The sequence below is a fragment of the Bos grunniens genome, chromosome 20, assembly GCF_055505025.1.
Source record: "Bos grunniens cultivar Pamir isolate PY7600 chromosome 20, Bosgru_T2T1.0, whole genome shotgun sequence".
NCBI lineage: Eukaryota > Metazoa > Chordata > Mammalia > Artiodactyla > Bovidae > Bos > Bos grunniens.
This window is the reverse complement of record NC_141184.1, coordinates 20,791,757-20,810,106: the sequence shown is the minus strand read 5'-3', so window position 1 is coordinate 20,810,106 and position 18,350 is coordinate 20,791,757. Positions and strand designations below refer to the sequence as shown.

General features: G+C 35.1%; 1 protein-coding gene across 2 annotated transcripts in view; it reads left to right on the top strand.

The window, feature by feature from the left end:
• Positions 1–18,350, top strand: part of CDH12 (cadherin 12) — a 1,181,755-nt gene that overhangs the window by 681,862 nt on the left and 481,543 nt on the right. For both annotated transcript variants that reach the window (XM_086362520.1, XM_086362519.1), the window contains one exon: positions 13,416–13,556. The gene's annotated coding sequence lies outside the window, so the exon portion shown is untranslated. The remainder of the gene's footprint in view (positions 1–13,415; positions 13,557–18,350) is intronic.

Here is an 18,350-nt window from a genome sequence, read left to right as displayed (position 1 = left end):
TGAAGAATTAAACATGACTGAGTAAATAAGCACAGTGTACAACATAAATTCTGAAAATAAGTAAATAAGCAGGATGACAATATTCACCCTTGACATACTCCTTTCCCAATTTTGAACCAGTCTGTTTTTCCCTGTCCAGTTCTAACTGTTGATCCTTGACAGGCATACAGATTTCTCAGGAGGCAGATAAGGTGGTATGGTGTTCCCATCTCTTGAAGAATTTTCTGCTGTTTTTTGCAACACATAATGTTGAAGGCTTTAGTGTACTCAATGAAGCAGAAGTAGATGTTTCTCTGGAACTCTCTTGCCTTTTCTATGATCCAACTGATGCTGGTAATTTGATCTCCGGTTCCTCTGCCTTTTCTGAATCTAACTTGTACATCTGAAAGTTCTCGGTTCATGTACTGTTGGAGTCCCACTTAGAGTATTTTGAGCATTACCTTGCGAGCATGTGAAATGAGTCAGTTGTGTAGTGGTTGCATTTGTAGTCGTTGCAATTGTGTAGTGTAGCATTGCCCTTCTTTGGAACTGAAATGAAAACTGACCTTTTCCAGTCCTGTGACCACTGCTGAGCTCTCCAAATTTGCTGGCATATTAAGTGCAGCACTCTAACAGCATGATCTTTTAAGATTTGAAATAGTTCAGCTGGAATTCCATCACCTCCACTAGTTTTGTTTGTAGTAATGCTTCCTAAGGCCCACTTGACTTCACACTCCAGGATATCTGACTCTAGGTGACTCATCACACACTCGTGGTTTTCCAGGTCAGTCATTACTGGTGCACTGGGATGACCCAGAGGGATGGTATGGGGAGGGAGGTGGGAGGGGGGTTCAGGATAGGGAACACATGTACACCTGTGGTGGATTCATGTCAGTGTATAGCTAAACCAATACAATATTGTAAAGTAATTAGCCTCTAATTAAAATAAATAAATTTATATTAAAAAGAAGAATTGTTTTGTACAGGTTTTTATGTGTATTCTTGCCATGTCTTAATCTCTTTTGTTTATGTTTGGTTCGTGCCATTTTTGCCCATCTTTGAATTAAATATTCCCCCTTGGAATCTCTAATTTTCTTGAAGAGATCTCTAGTCTTCCCCATTCAATTGTTTTTCTCTATTACTTTGCATTGGTCACCTAAGAAGGCTTTCTTAACACTCCTTGCTGTTCTCTGGAACTCTGTATTCAGTTGGGTATATCTTTCCCTTTCTCCTTTGCCTCGTGCTTCTCTTCTTTTCTCAGCTATTTGTGAGGCCTTATTTAAAATAATTTTAAAATAACATTTTAAAGTGAAGAAGAATATATACTCAGTAAGACAAAAATGTTCATTAAATTGTAAAGTTGGCTTTTCACTATAAACTGTGACTTTCCTAAAATAACTAGTGTTTCCTCTGTTGAAAATCAGAAACTTAATTCTTGGTCTTTAGTAAGAAAACAACACTGTATGATAAAGGTAAATGACCCTTGCTTTGTAGCCCCTTTGAGAGAACTGCCCTGGATGAAATATTGGTATGGTGAATCGTGATGGCTTTTCATATTTCCAAGCAGAGCAGAAGCATCTGGAAATCAAAGTCCCCGAAGTTTTTTTCTGTGTTGCTTTTAAGCAGAATAGTAAAATGATGGAGCAGGCAAGCACCTGCCACTAACAGAAAACCAGTATTTTGTTCAATTGAGCATTATACTGAGTGTTCAACAAATATTTACTGTCTGTTTTGTGTCTAGTATTTGCATTAAACATTGAGAAAGCTATCAAGTAGTATAGGTCCTTTTACATAATTACATATGAAGTTTGGAAAGAAATCAGTCAATCCCCAGGAATAAAAACCTAGAGTTTGGGAAATTACTTTCTGATAACAAAGTAAAGAAATCAGCTTTTATCTTTGAAATGGTGGGAAATCAGTTAATAGGCAGATCAAGGAGAATTTTTAATTATAAGCAAAAATTTGCATTTTATTCAATAAGAAACTGGGAACTATTGAGGTTTCATTAACGAGATGAGTGGCATGCCAATTATTAAGCTTTGTAATAACTAATACATCTTCAGATGCTGTTCATGACCACTATCAGTAGGATGTATAGGGAGGCTTGAGTAGGAACTTCTGGAATCAAGTTTGAGATATTATTGGACAGCTAATCTCTTTGTGAAGGCTGCAATAAAATAATATAAACGGTCTATACTACTAGAGGAAATTAATGCAGTCTAAATACTGAAATCCTATAAGCTAGATTTAATTGTTAAGATAGGCATATTAGCATTAGTAAATTAAGGTCAAAGCAAAAGAAAATTCCCTGCAATAATGATATTTTGAATATGTTGCCATGAAAAAGAAAGGTGCCCTTATCTTTTACACAGCACACTGAAATATTTACGGATGGCACAGTATAAATATCTAGGATTTGCTTCAGAAGTATCCAAGAGAAAGTGAGCTAACAAAGTGAGAGAATATGGAGGACACACGATTGGCCACAAATTGCTAAATAAAGAAGCTGGATGATGGAAACATGGTGTCTATCAATACTGTTTCCTTTACTTTTTATATTTCTCTTAGATTTTTGTAGTAGGAAGTTGGAAAAATTACAAACTAAATGAAAGAAAATAGTTTGTCTATTTTTATTCCAACAAACCAACATAAATTTCAAATTCCCTCCTTGCAATACAAAGACACTTCAGAGCTCCTTCAAAAGTGAAAAGCAAATTACATAAAAGGGATTTTTTGCCCAACACTGGAATATACTTTTTTGACTCTGGCTTCTTCCTGGAAGTCACACTTTTACTCAGTAGCTGATCTGCTTCTCTGTGGGATTGGAATCAGTTTTCTTGATTTTTTACCCATTCTTGATGGAAGGAAATGGAGTGGAAAATGTGAAAACAGGTAATACCCCTTATCAATCAGAAAGAGTTGGTACTGATTTTGTTTTCAGTTAATGCAACAGACAATGTCATACGAAAGTCATCTGTGTAGAAATCAACAACTAATCTTGAAGAATTCACTTATCTATCTCTTTAAAGTATCTCTTAAAGTATCTGGATTTTATAAAATATCTAAATTGTAACTTCACTTTCCCTTTGTTTATATAGGCTAAACAAAATCAGAAAAGAATTGAAAAAGAAAACAATAAAATAATTTAAAAATTATTCTTTTTATTTATTTTTCCTGTTTTATAATTTTTACAAATAAGAAGTACTAAGTTAACCCACCAAAACACTTATGTCAAGAACACATGTCTAGTTTATCAAAATTCGTAAACTTACTTTAATCTATATAAAAATAGACTTAAATTGTATTATTAATATATTCTCCATTTTTTTCTATTAAAAATCTGCATTCATGTTTCATATTTTCATGTTTACATCTTATCAATAATATCACATTAGTTTTTACAGTTTTTCACCATTATAAACAATGATGTATTTCACAATATTTTCTCAATAAATATCTATAGAATCACCCAATCTACACACACACACACACACACACACACACTGTTTTGCTACAAACATCAAAATCACTCCCCTGAGATAGAGTTGCAGTGTTTAATGTCTACCAGTAGCAATTTATTATTATGCTTTGTGACATTCTTATGAAACATAGGATGTAATAATTTTATTTCACATATTTAATATGAAATTTTTTCAGGATTTACGAAAGAGAGTATGACATCCCATTGGGCATAATCATGATAATTAAAAACAAAATTTTTGTATGTGATTTACATAGTGCATATACCTCATGTTTAACTAATAATAGTGGCTGATATTTAGTCCCCATTGTGTAACAGTTACCTTCTTGTTGTGTATCTACTAACTCATGTAATCTTATTCCTTATTATTCCTTATTCCTTCTTCCTATAAGATTAACTCATGTAATCTTATTCCTTATTATCAGTTCAGTTCGGTCGCTCAGTTGTGTCTGGCTTTTTGTGATCCCATGAACTGCAGCCCGCCAGACTTCCTGCCTTCACCATTCCTGCATATACATGAACTAATTTCGTATTACTTTATTCTCTTTTCTCCTCTGAGGAAACTGAAGCAAATATGGATAAAGGGACTGGCCCAAGGATTCACAATTGCTGTTTACTACTGTCATGTTGCTGTTTTTGTTTTTAATTTTATTTTATTTTTTAACTTTACAATATTGTATTGGTTTTGCCATATATCAAAATGAATCTGTGTTGTTTTAATTCCAGGGAAGTAGTCACCAAAATTCCTGATAATTTCCCCCCATTTTTACTACTGCATCATGACTACAAAAACTTTAGTCCATATATTTGATGATCATGAAGTAGTAAAAATGTTATTTGTGATTACCTGCCAAGAAACGTCACATTCTGGAAAGTTAACATTATTTTTAATAAATAAGGTCAGCAAGGCAGTTAAAAATCACCTATTGTTTATACTGTAGAAGCAAATTATTGACTTTGGCCTACAGAGAAAAAGAGCAAGTGGACAGGAAAGGAAACTGGATATTCCAGTCAGTTTAACTGAGAATAGGATGAAGCCTGGTATTCAGAAGTTAATGGAGTCATGGTGAAACACAAAGAAAAAGTTCAATTTAGTAAATAACTAAATAGGAGTAAGAGGGAGATCCTTTTAAAGCCACTAGGGAACAATATCAACTTTATGATGCTATAAAAGTATTTCCATCTTAAGGCCTGTCAAATGCAGTTAGAGGGTGAGAAAGCCCAATTATTTTTCTGTAATATGAAGTCACTCGCTGTGGCAGAGATGCTGAAGTTATGCAATGGTAAGATTTCAGTACACATTACAGAGAACTGAGAAACAAATGGACAATGATGTATGTGTATCAAGAAGTAATTAAGCAATTCACAGCAGTCATTGTTTCAAATGGAATGGCACTTTATTTCCCCGTATAAAATTTTACTGAACTATTATCTGGATAGGTACTAGGACATTAAGCTTAAAGTTGTCTTAAACTTTGATTGAATGGGAAATGCTCTCTACAATTTAAGAAACCGTTAGAAATATAAAGTAGGTGATTTTATCCTATCTTCAGTATGGTTTCTGCAAAGAGTAGGAAATAGAATGAAAGACATGCAGACTGTTATCTTATTATGGATATAGTATAGCATTGAGAGTTTAATTATGGTAATGTTTAATTAAAGAACACATGAGGAAGATGTGTATTTTTTAACTTTAGGTATAACATAAAAAAGATGCACATATTTAAAGTATAAATTAAATGAATTTTGACAAATATATACATCTCAGAAACCACTACCTTATCCAAGGTACTGACCGTTCTCGTCCTCCCAAAACTCTTCTGGTACCCTTTTGCCATCACATATTCCATGCCCATCCTTCATCACCACTTTTCTGCCATCTGTCACTTTGGTTTTCTTTCCATATTTTTAAACTCCAAATAAATGGATTTATGTATTAGTTACTTATTTATTTCTGACTTTTTTCAGTCAGCTCAGTGATCCTCTGGTTCAGTTTTGGGCATGTTACTAGTTTGTTCCTTTTAATTGTGAGTAGCAGTTCATTATATAAATGTACCATAATTTATCCATTCACCCACTGATAGATATTTTGACTGTTTCAAGTTTTATATTTTTGCTATTTTGAATAAAGGCAATCATTTGTATAATATACCTTCTCTTTCTTGGAATAAATACCTTGGAGTAAGACAGCTGCATCACAAAATAGGTATATATCCAGGTTTTTAAGAAACTACCAAAATGTGTTTCAAAGTGGTTGTACTGTTTTATATTCCCATGAGCAATATGTGAGTGTTATTGATGTTCTGTGTCACTGCCAACACTTTATATTATTAGGGTACCTTTAATTTTAATTAGTCTAATATGTGTATCATCATAGAAAGGATTTTAAACAATTAAATATGTACTTATATAGTTTCCAATTAATAAGTCCATCTAAATTAGAATTTTTTAATCCCAGAAATTTTGATTGAACAGGGAATTAATAGTTTATCATGTTAATGCTTCTTGATCTTTCTAAATTCCATAAACTTTACACTTACTCTAACTTTTCCCCTTTCTGACTCTCTAAAAAGGATAAATATACCTACTCGAAAAGAAATAAACAGGTCCCTTTTAATTTCTATTAAGTAATACTGTTCATGGAATCGTATTTTATGTATATTTGCTTAGTCATTTTAAAATTATTGCAAAAAATTTATTTGGTTTGGACTTTATTGTATGCCTATTTTGGTCATTACTAATATTCAATAGCTTTAAGTGAATTTCATAATGCTTAATGTTTCAGGTATTATTTATTTCATTTAGTTTGCACTTAATAATAATACCTAGAAGAAACAAAATGGAATAAATATGAGCTAACAGGAAAGGAGTAAAACACCAAGAAATTATATATACTGAAAGTCATTTCTTTTAATTACACACTGTACTTTTCTGTTATTTTAAAATAACTGCCTACTAAAGTGGAAATGAGGTTTTAAAAATACCAAATATATTAATATTATATCTCCATTTTAAAATTATACTCCTAAGTTAATTCTCAATCATTTTAATTAAACCACCTTTCATTTTTAACTGACCAGGACAATACAGAAAAAGGCTAAGGATCCATTTTGGATGTCATATAACAGCTATATCCTTTAAAAGGAAGGCATTATAATTACTCTAAAAAAGTTAAAGAATATTCTTGACCTTAGCAAATGTTTTCATCTATCATGTGCAATTTCAAATCAATGACTCCTCACTGATTGTTAACATACTCAAACTATGAAAACAAAATATTTTTTTCATAATGTCATTTATAGAATAAAATAAAAATGTTACTAGCCTGACAGGATGAGAAAGGGGAAAAATTGTATACCACCTTTTCTTCTTGACTGCCTGATTACGTCTGAATTAAGTAGAGAGAATATCACAAAATGTTAGTCAAATAGAAAACATAATGTCATAGCTGACTGAAATATTAGAAATAATATGGCCTAATTTCCTCATGTTTTCCAACGAAATTGTTAACCAGAAACTTTTTAAATGGCTCAGAGTTATAATGCTAGTTAGTGTCAGAATTTTGACTATGGTTCAAGCTTTCTTGTGTTCAGTCTAGTTTTCTTTATTTTCAGAAATTCATAGTATCTCAAATTCATGAGTATATATGAGGGAAGCTGGCCTTAAACATGAAAAGTTTACCTTAAAGCTGGGTAAATTCAGTCTTTTATCTCCTCCCAAGAAGAAAACTTCACACTGATTCTCCATCGTGTCAAAACTATTTTTATGAGCTTATTAATTAAGTTGCCATGATCAGTCCTCATTTATTCATTTTTGTCTTTTCTAAAGTAAATTCCAATATAAATGATTTTCTATTAAGAGCAAAATTGTTGGCATTTTGTAACATTGCAATGTTAATCTTTTTCCGTCAGTATCTCAGGGGAATCATACACATTGAGTGCTTAGTCGCTCAGTTGTGTCCAACTCTTTGTGACCTCATGGACTGTTGCCAGCCAGCCTCCTCTGTCCATGGGGATTCTCCAGGCAAGAATACTGGAGTGGGTTGCCATGCCCTCCTCCAGGAGATCTTCCCAACCCAGGAATCAAACACAGATCTCCTGCATCACAGGCGGATTCTTTACCAGCTGAACTACCAGGGAAGCCTAGACAAATCATATTGATCTTGCCCTATAGTATTACCCCAGGAATTTTTCCTCAAGCAGTTTTACATAAAAATATATATAATAAATTAAGAACCTGTTAGTAATCAGCAAACATTCTTCCGTTATTGTTAGCTCAGTACTACTGCTAAAAGATCAATTTCATAAACAGCTTGTTAGTCTGATAGTTTTATTTTTATATAAATAACATGATATAAAAAAAGAATGGATAGATGTATATGTATTACTGATTCATTTTGCTTTACAGAAGAATCTAACACTGCATTTTAAATCAAATCTGCTCCAATAAAAATGTAAGCAATAAAATAACACTGATGAATGGATAAAAAAAGAAGTGGTACATTTATACAATGGGATACTACCCATATAAATAATAAAGTCTGGGCAATTTGCAAGAACACAGATGGACTTGGAGGGTACTATGGTAAGTGAAATAAGTCAGACAAAGACAAATACTATATGATATCACTTATATGGGGTATCTCAAATTTACAACAAATTAGTGAATTTATCGGGCTTCCCTGGTGGCTCATATGGTAAAGAATCTGCTTGCAATGCAGGAGACCCAAGTTTGATCCCTGAGTCGAGAAGACCCCCTGGAGAAGGAAATGGCTACCCACTCCAGTATTCTTGCCTGGAGAATTCCAAGGACAAAGGATCCTGGGGGGCTACCATCCATGGGGTCACAAAGAGTCGGACATGACTGTGCGACTAACCACACACCACACACAGTAAATTTAATGAAAAAGAAGCAGACTCACAGATACAGAGAACAAACTAGTTGTTACCAGTGGGGAGAGGTAACCGAGGGAAAATATAGGAATAAAGGATTATAAGGTACAAACTATTATGTATAATAGAAAATGAAAACATATTGTGCAACACAGGGAATATAACCAATATTTTATAAAAACTATAAATGAAGCATAACCTTATAAATTGTGAATCACTTATATTGTACACCTGTAATTTATATAATCTTATACATCAATTATAATGAAATTAAACAAATGAATTAACTTTAGCATTCTGAAATTTCCTCTCTCCCAATAATTAAGTCACCACATAAAAGACAGAAAGGTACCGATGTGAATCTGAAATTGAAAGAGAAGTAAGATGAGATTCATATCAGAACCATACAATCAACATCTAAACAATTGTATTAATGGAGTTATACTTAACATGAAGAAAATCTATGAGAAATCTAAGTGGAAAGATTCCTGTACAGGGAAATCACAAACTTCCTACCAATCAGAGTAATTTTCCCTTCACTACATCACAGTTCTGACTCTTTCTGCTAAGTTGCTTCAGTCGTGTCTGACTCTACGCGACCCCATAGATGGCAGCCCACCAGGTTCCCCCATCCCTGGGATTCTCCAGGCAAGAACACTGGAGTGGGTCGCCATTTCCTTCTCCAATGCATGAAAGTGAAACGTGAAAGTGAAGTCGCTCACTTGTGTCTGACTCTTCGTGACCACGTGGACTGCAGCCCACCAGGCTCCTCTGTCCATGGGATTTTCCAGGCAAGAGTACTAGAGTGGGGTGCCATTGCCTTCTCCTCTGACTCTTTAGCACATACTAAAATAAAGAGTGGCTTCCATTTTAATATCCATTTAATTCTATTTTCACTACAACATGACTCCAACAAACATATTTTTTAGACATTGTAGAGAGCAATATCTGGAAGGGAAGACATCAGGTTTTCCACTAAGCATTAAAGACCAAAAGGACAATCAACTGCTTTTCTTATTCCAAAGTTCCCATCATTAAATTATAAGTAAAATAAATATCACACTATATATTATAAGATTTCTATAAGAATCAAATGAGACACTAGGTGTGAAATTTCTTGGCATTTTAAAGAGTGAATTAATTTGAATTCTTATCATTTCCTTTTAGATAGAATTTTTATTAGAAGCATTGAAAAAGCATGGTCACACCACTTTTTTGTGAGATTGTGAATGTGTCTGAGAATTTCAATAAAGCATATGAAATAGTATGAGATTTAAGAAACTTCTAGATAAAACTTGAACGGACTAAAAATTAAATTTTCAACTCTATAGTTATTTGAATAGTTAATGTTACATTATGTCTCTTGGAGAACTGATATATCATAAATCATCTTAATTTTGGTCTAAATGTTCTTGCAATAGACATATACTAGAGTAAGGTCATATTCCTATTTTTAACAAATCCAATAATTACTATTTTGAGGTAGAGGGCAAATGAATTGCAAAAGAAAGGGAAAATTAAAGTTGACCAATGTGAGCTAATGAAATTACATCACATGGAAGATCTAGATTTAGTTTATTTTTTAGGCAAAAGTTTATTTTTTGTTGAATTTTATTTTCTGGTCAAATATAGATAACTGTGTGTTGTGGTTAAGCTGTTAGAGTATAATATTTTATCAGTCACAAAACACATTTTAAGGATGAAAAATGTTTTTTTTGCAAATCATAAAACCAAGACAAATTTCTTGTACTTTTGGAAGCAAGTATTTTTGTCTGTTTGGTGTTAGGGAATTTCTAAGCATCAAGATTTTACAGTTAAAGTGTTGTTGTTCAGTCACCAAGTCATGTCCAGTTCTTCATGACCCTGTGTACTGCAGCATGCCAGACTTCCGTGTCCCTCACCATCTCCTGGAATTTGTACAAGTTCATGTCCATGGCATCTGTGATGCCATCCAAACATCTCATCCTCTGTTGCCCTCTTCTCCTTCTACCTTTAATCTTTCCCAGCTTGAGGGTTATCACAGTTAAAGTGACCTGAGCTTTAATTCTGGATTTGCTCTGTACTGGCTGTGTGGCAGTGGTAAATTTATTTAACTTCTCAGTGTGAGTGCGTGCTCAATCATGTCTGACTCTTTGCGATGGAGTGTAGCCTGCCAGACTCCTCTGTCCATGGAATTCTCCAGGCAAGAATACTGGGGTAGGTTTTCATTTCTTTTTCCAGGGGATCTTCCCAACCCAGGGATCAAACCCAGTCTCCTGCACTGCAGGCAGATTCTTTATCACTTGAACCACCAAGGAAGCTCAGAGCCTTAGCTTAATTGATTAAAAAAAAGAAAAGATAATACTGTTTGCTTTATATGATGTTCTAAGGATTTCGTGTACAATAGCTAGAGCTGAAGTGCATGCAGAACATCTGGCACATAGCAAGTATTTAATATGTAATACCTATAATTATCACTGCTGGATCCTGTCTACAGTCCCTCTAAAATAGTATTATTAGTATTCTGCTTTGTTATTCATGTGTGTACTTCCACATAAAGCCAATTATTTGTTCAACATGGGTTTAAAAAAAAAAAAAAACTACTTCAGAATTACTCTCCTCCCTGTAGAAAACTTTAGAGTGCAAAAGTAAAAGTCACTCAGTTGTGTCCAACTCTTTGAGACCCCATGGACTGTAGCCCTCCAAGCTCCTCTGTCCATGGGGTTTCCCAGGCAAGAATACTGGAATGAATTGCCATTTCCTTCTCTAGGGAATCTTCCTGACCCAGGGATTGAACCCAGGTCTCCCACATTGCAGGTGGATTCTTTACCATTTGAGCCAAGTGGGAAGCTATAGTTTGGAAGGATCAACAGTGCAGTCTGATGCAGTCAGGACTTTCCAGGTAGAAACAATCTACTATGGCACAAAATTAGCTTAACTTAGAATGTACACATCTTAGTTAGTGACCGTCATTGCTCATGGATGGGGTTCGAGAAAATAAGCACTGTCTTAAGTTTTTAAAATGTTTTCAGAAGAAACCACTGTTTCAGGTGCTTAGAATGAAGCTTAGACAAATAGGAGACCAGAATGTTTTAACTGGAAGACCAGCTAAACATTAGAACCATGGAATCCATCAGATTTTCATTCACAAGTGTTAGGTTAACAGCTAGCCAGGATCCTTGCAGAAGAAATTAGCAGTTATATTTCCTGTTTGCTATTTATTTTCAGTTTATTTATGCGCTTCAGTTTTTATTTAAGCAGCTCTTTTCTACTTGAGTCCTCTAATGCCAGTCAATAATTGAATAACGGATTTCCAGCTTAATGGTGGCAGGAGTTATTCTCCCTTTCCTGAATCTTATTGACTGGGTTTCCTCACCTTCAGCTCTCAACCTTCACCAGCTGAGGGAGCAAGAGACCTCCTCTGCAAGAGAAACCGGATCAGCTCTCCTGGGACTTCTCTCTGGGGCATCCCTGTTTTAAATTCAAGTGTTTGCCCTCCTATCATAGCAACTCAGTTACACTAAAGTTTTACTTTGTCCAAGAAGTCCCATCATCAAAGAGCTTGTATTTTAATGACATACTTTTTTAAAAAAACATTTACTTGGGGATATAGTAGGCAAACCTATTCTCCATTATGTATGATTTGTGCATCCCTTTATTGAAATTTGAGATTTTTCTAAAATACATGTAAATATTATAAATATAGCAATATTTGTATATTGTAAATATATCTTTCTCTCTCTCAATAGCTGCCCCCCTTGCTCGTCTGTCTCTCTCTCTCACACACACATACACACACACACAGACATCAAGGGAATGCCATATGTCCCAAGTGAGACCTACTTGGAAAAGCAGAAATGCTGAACACATCATTGTGAGAGGACATTTGTCAGTTTTTCTCCCTGGCACTGAGATTTTTCTCACCCTCAAGACATGCAAATGACTTTTTTCATCAGTTCTTTTTATATTATTGGAATAATTTTCTCCTATAGAAGTGAGAGTTATCAAAACTTAACCATTTGAGGCTTTGGCATTTAATTAGGTGACCTTTTTGAGAGAATTAGATCTCTAGGAGGAAGAGGTAATTTTTGATATCTGAGGTATTGCAGAGCTTCTCATGTGGTCAATGGATGGGTATCAGCAGGTTGTTAAAGGCACATGACTACGTTTAATATGTTGTTTGACATTTTAGATTCTCTCATTCCCTTGCCTGTTTTTGTTTTAGAAAATCAATATTTCAAAAATAATAGATGATTTTGTTACCTACGATGATGCATTCTCCCATGCTACTCAGGTTAACACTATAATTCAAACATTTTTGGCAAGTGTGATGCTAATTGAAAACGCTATTTGAAAAACTACACAACCTCTGTGTCTAGGTTTGAGTGCGTGCGTCTGTAGGAACCTGTCAAACATGCGTATTTAGTACGAATACTTCCTTTTTTTAGAAATCAGAGTTGCACCCTGGAGGGCTGTGATCAACCTTTAAAAACATTTTACTTAGACAAAGGTTGAAGTATGTATCAGGCTTGGGGCAAAGACAAGCCCAGCTCTCTCTTTTATCACATCGCTTTGAACATTTTTCAGCTTTCGTCTTGCCTTACACATCAGCTCTGTCGGTCGATTAATTGTTTCACTGTACCTGCTATCTAACACGAATGCACCTGGCAAAACAGCAAGAGAAAGCACGTTTATTTCAAGTCCTTCCGCGGCTGACCCCTGTGGTTAATCTCCTTGCAAATTACAATCAGAGTTGGAGTTCGTCCACGAGGCTGGGAAAGACAAGAAACCCAAGTGTCCCCGGTGCCTTTTCCAGTTCCCAGGAGACCCACTAACCCCTCGGCTTGCGCTGCCTGCACACAGGGAGTGTTTCCTGCTAATCAGGTCAATGATTATCGCCCAGCTCCAGGGACCTGACAGCAGCCTATCACAGCAGTTAGGGAGTCTCCAAAGACATCACACTCACCGAGAAGCTCCCCGTTCAGAAACATCGCTTAGTCCTCATTTACTCACTGGAACCTCAGAGGATTTCAGCTTCTCTCTCTCTTTTTCTTTTTCTTTTTTTTTTTTATTTGTTCTCTTAGACAGTGAGGGGCTGAACATAAACCGGAAAGAGTATATGCAGCTACTCCGAGGGTGTTGATTGAAAACTTCGTTCTCCCCACCCCGTTCACGGTTGATTTGACTGATTTCTCACCTCCTTCACAGTGAATATTTCAATTAAGGTAAGTGCCGCTTGATCTGAGTGACTGCATGGCGCTGAATTTCTGCATTGAAAGTTCTGACTAAACTGACATTCTGCACTGCAGCAAGTGACTGTTTATGTCAAGAGAAGGCTTAGTTTATAAGCAAGTGTCCTAGAATGAAAGCCGGTGTTAGCGAATCATAAGATTATGGGACAATTTCTTTGGAAATCTTAAGTATTCTGCCTTGCATCGAGAGAAAAATAAAAGGAAATATGAAAAGAGAGTTAATTTCTCATTTTACCTTTTAAAAGAAATCTAGAGAATTGTGCGGCACTAAGGTAACTTGATTTTGATTGAAGTATTTTGTTGATGTCATCTGGTAAAAGCTCTCAGTCTAAAAGCTTCAAAGTTAAATCAGATGGAAAGAAAATTTGCAAATGAGAGTTGGGATTTTGTGCAGCATTTTACTTTAACAACGTTCCTGAGCTCCCTCTGGGTTGAAGGATTTAAGACTAAATCCCTGAATATTTTAATAGTGTCCATTTAGCAATTAAAATTTAAATAAAGTTTCTGATGTAGCTGTTAAGAGAAATGAACCAAAAAGAATTATCATGCCACTGATATGATTTATGGTTTTTATATGAGAAATGAATTTTTATGAGGTAGATTAATAAAAAAATTTCTTTCAAAATACTTATTTTGATGGGAGAATTCTTCAATAATATATTCAGTTTATATGTTTATTGATATCTTGGCTATTATGTTTGAAGTTGCACCTTGTTATCAAACAAGAGTGAACTAGGTTAAACTTGTGTTTTACATGAATTAAGGCAATTCTCTAGGTAATTTAGACAAGCTAGCTTGCATTATTTCTTTTAAATCCCTTTTTCCCATAAGTTTGTTAAAAAATATCTAGAGAGAATGGAAACAACTCTTTCAAAGTTAGATTTAATTATATGAACTTTTTCTTTCCTATTTTACTTTGCATGTGTAAACATAGTAAGTATAATTTTATCCCACATCATGTAAATTTCTATGAAATAAAAAAATAAAATTATTTTATCCCTATAATTATGTATGGCAAATTGATCGCTTAGCACTCTAACCACATGAGTGAATAATAGCAACTGCTTACCTTGTTATGATGTAGAATTTATAGTTCAAAATTATTTTCTAACAATGAGACAAACATTATTTAAAATACAAATGTATATTGTCATGAGATAATGCTTACACAGTTTGAATTTCAACAGCATCTGTTATGCTAAAGCACAAAGTAAAATCTAGTTGCTTTTGTATAAAGATTTATAATGGTATCTTAGATGCACTTTTTAAAATGAGTGCTCATATTTCATGAAATGCTGTTTCTGCCTTTCTCCTATGGATATCTTGAGATGGGACATTTTATAGAGATGTCAAAACAATGTTTATATTAATTGGCTAGCCTTCCAAAATCTCTAGAGAGCTTTTTAGGCTGATGTTATTGCTTCCCCCACAGGAATAAAATATTTTTAGGACACCCATAGGCACTGATGTGTACTAGTTGGTTGTCTGTATGTTTTTAGCCAGTCTGAAGACATTTATTTCCCTCTGTTGCACTGAGACTTTTCATTTCTCAAGAGAGGTGCTTTTTCAACTGATTAAAGATACCTTGAGAAGTGTTGACTAGTTGCTGTCATTGAGTCTTTGGCATGTTCTTTGTTTATACTTTAAGCAACATTGATAGACAGGACCCAAGATTTTCTTCATTCTCTTTTAATATGTAATTAATTACATATTAAATTACAGGACCCAAATAGGGTCACATCTGTTAGTAACAGACTTATTCATTCCTGATAACATCTCTGTATTATGAACTATTCTTTGTACCAAATTAAAAATCCATATGATATCCTACCCAGTGAACTTTTCTTGTTTGTTGTTGTTAGTCACTAAGTCATGTCCAAAATGGCAACCCACCCCAGTATTGTTGCCTGGAAATTCCATGGACAGAGGAGCCTGGTGGCCTATAGTCCTTGGGATCACAGAGTCGGACATAACTGAGATCTGAGCACCGCACTAAGCACAAGTCATGCCCAACTCTTGCAACCCCATGGACTGTAGACTTCCAGGCTTCTCTGCCCTTGGGATTTCCAGGCAAGAATACTCAAGTGGGCTGTCATTTCCTTTTCCAGCAGATCTTCCCCACCTAGGGATAAAACCCAGGTCTCCCTCACTGCAGGTGGATTCTTTACCACAAGCCACCTGGGAAGCCCAAGATGTACTGAATCAATGTACATGACCCTTGAAAGATGTGCTTAGTGTGTAATGAAATATTTATTTTAAAACATAAAGGCAGTTGTAGTTTTTGTTTAAAAAGATAAATGATTTAAAGGGATTTTATCAGTGTAACTTTTGCTTTAATTTGGATTACATATTAAAAGAGAATGAAGAAAATCTTGGGTACATTTGAGAACTAGGAGTTGTTTATGTTGGGTAGCATCTGCTGCTTGAATCAGACTTTTTTTTTCTTGTAGTATCCCCAGGTTCCACCCTACCTCTTGGTTCCATATTGACTCCTGTTTTTTTATTCATTTGATGGTAATTTATTCCTTCTATGAGATAAGAAAACATAGGATAACCTCACTTAGAATAGGCAGTTTCAAAATTTTAACAACAACAACAACAAAATCTGTTAAGACTTTATAAAACTTGTCTTATGATTTATAACCTGCTCCTCGGTAGGTGATATTTTCAATAAAAGACAATGGGGAGAGACAGTGTCTACTGGACTCTTGAATGCCAGAGAGTTGGGGTATAAATTTTGTGTGTATGATTATATCATCATCAGGTCAAAATGGGGTTGATGCCAATTTATTTACCCCAATTTTCCAGGTGATGCAGCCTGGGAGACTGGGCTGGGGAAGCTGTGATTCAAACTTAGGTCAGATGGTATTTAAAGCTCTTTACACTATACATTTCATCACTTTGTACATGGTGACCTTTTCCAATATTTAATGTGATACTCATGAATATTTTAAGATGATTTTTAAGATAGTGGAGCTCAATTATATCACCTTTAGAATAGTTTAATTCTTGTTACTCAAAATAAATGAGTTTGTAAGCTCCATAGCCAGCAGTGCTTGAAAGAAGCATATACTTTGTTCTTTTAGGTACTGAAAGAGCTTAATGCTCAAGTCTTTGCATCAAGCTGGTTCTGATTACTACTGACAGAAAAAGCACTCTACTATTGAGATAATCAGTACTGAAATTGAGTATCTGCAATATAAACATCTTTCCAAGAGAGGTAGACATACTGTCAAGATAAAATCAAAGAGTATAGATATAAAGCCCATGACTCTTATATTGAAACGCAATTAAAAGGACGTTAAGGAGAAGTTATGTTCATGGCAAAATAAATTCACAGTATTAGAAAAAATAAACAAGTTAACAGTTGGATTGAGTGTTCGAGAGTAGTCTAAAAAAAGATAGATTGAAATGTTCAGGAGTCTGTTTGCACTACTGACTTTACATAAGCCTTTCCATATGTACACAGAGATTTGTTGAAGCTAATTATGTTGATATTGTGACAATATTATCCAAAGCAAAATTTGATTCAACCTAGGAAGGCAATGGCAACCCACTCCAGTACTCTTGCCTGGAAAATCCCATGGACAGAGGAGCCTGGTAGCCTGCAGTCCATGGGGTCGCTAAGAGTCGGGCACGACTGAGCGACTTCACTTTCACTTTTCACTTTAATGCATTGGAGGAGGAAATGGCAACCCACTCCAGTATTCTTGCCTAGAGAATCCCAGGGACAGAGGAGCCTAGTGGGCTGCCGTCTGTGGGGTCACACAGAGTCGGACACAACTGAAGCGACTTAGCAGCAGCAGTAGCAGGAAAAAAGTGAGAGATGTTATAAAATTAGGATTGACCTGAAAAATCTTTTATGATGAGCTGTATATCCAAAGACATGTTGACATGGTACTGAAAGCTAGATAAGCTGCATAGTTATAAAATATGATCCTTTCTTATGCTCTAACATGTTCTCAAACACTTAAACAGATAATATTGAACCAGATACTGCAAACGATGGATTCAATAATGATTAGAAACATGATCAAGAAATGTAAAATCTCCAGTTACCAGCAGTTTACTTTCCATTCTCTAGATTTTATGGTAAGCTATTGGCTTATCCTAGTGGTGTATATATGAATAACAGAAAGACAAGGTGTACAGATAATCTCCTTTATTACTATTCCAAAAGAATCGACATGATCTATAAAAAGCAATATTTCTATATTAGCCCTGAAAGTGTCTGTCAGTGTGATGTTAAAAGGTCCACTATTTTACAGACTGCCCACTTGTTATGCAGAGCAACCACCATGCTGAGGTCTTGCCACCCAGAAAGTATGGCTGTATGTCTAGACTCCACAAGCCACTGTAGATATGACGAAAGATGAAGGTCTATGACAGCCATTTCCAGAGTGGCCAATGGCTATCATGTAACCTTTCAAAATAAGCATGCCAATAAAGTATGTGTATGTAACACATAGCTGATTTAATGACCTTAAATATAAATTCAATGTGGTTAAACAGCGGTAGATGGGCAGGAGCAGAAGTCAAGAAACATGGGGATGATGGTCTGCAGAAATTATGAATAAGCTGAAGTCATGAAGTTGGTAGGCAATAAAGAAGTTAATTCCCTTAGCTCAATGAAAAGGCAAACATTTTTTGACTCACTATAACGACTAAACACAAAAATGAAGGAGTGCTCCCTGCGGAGCACAGTAAGGCTATGTTATCCTGGGTGGTATTCCAGACACACCATGCCGTGGTGAGACTTTTTCCTGT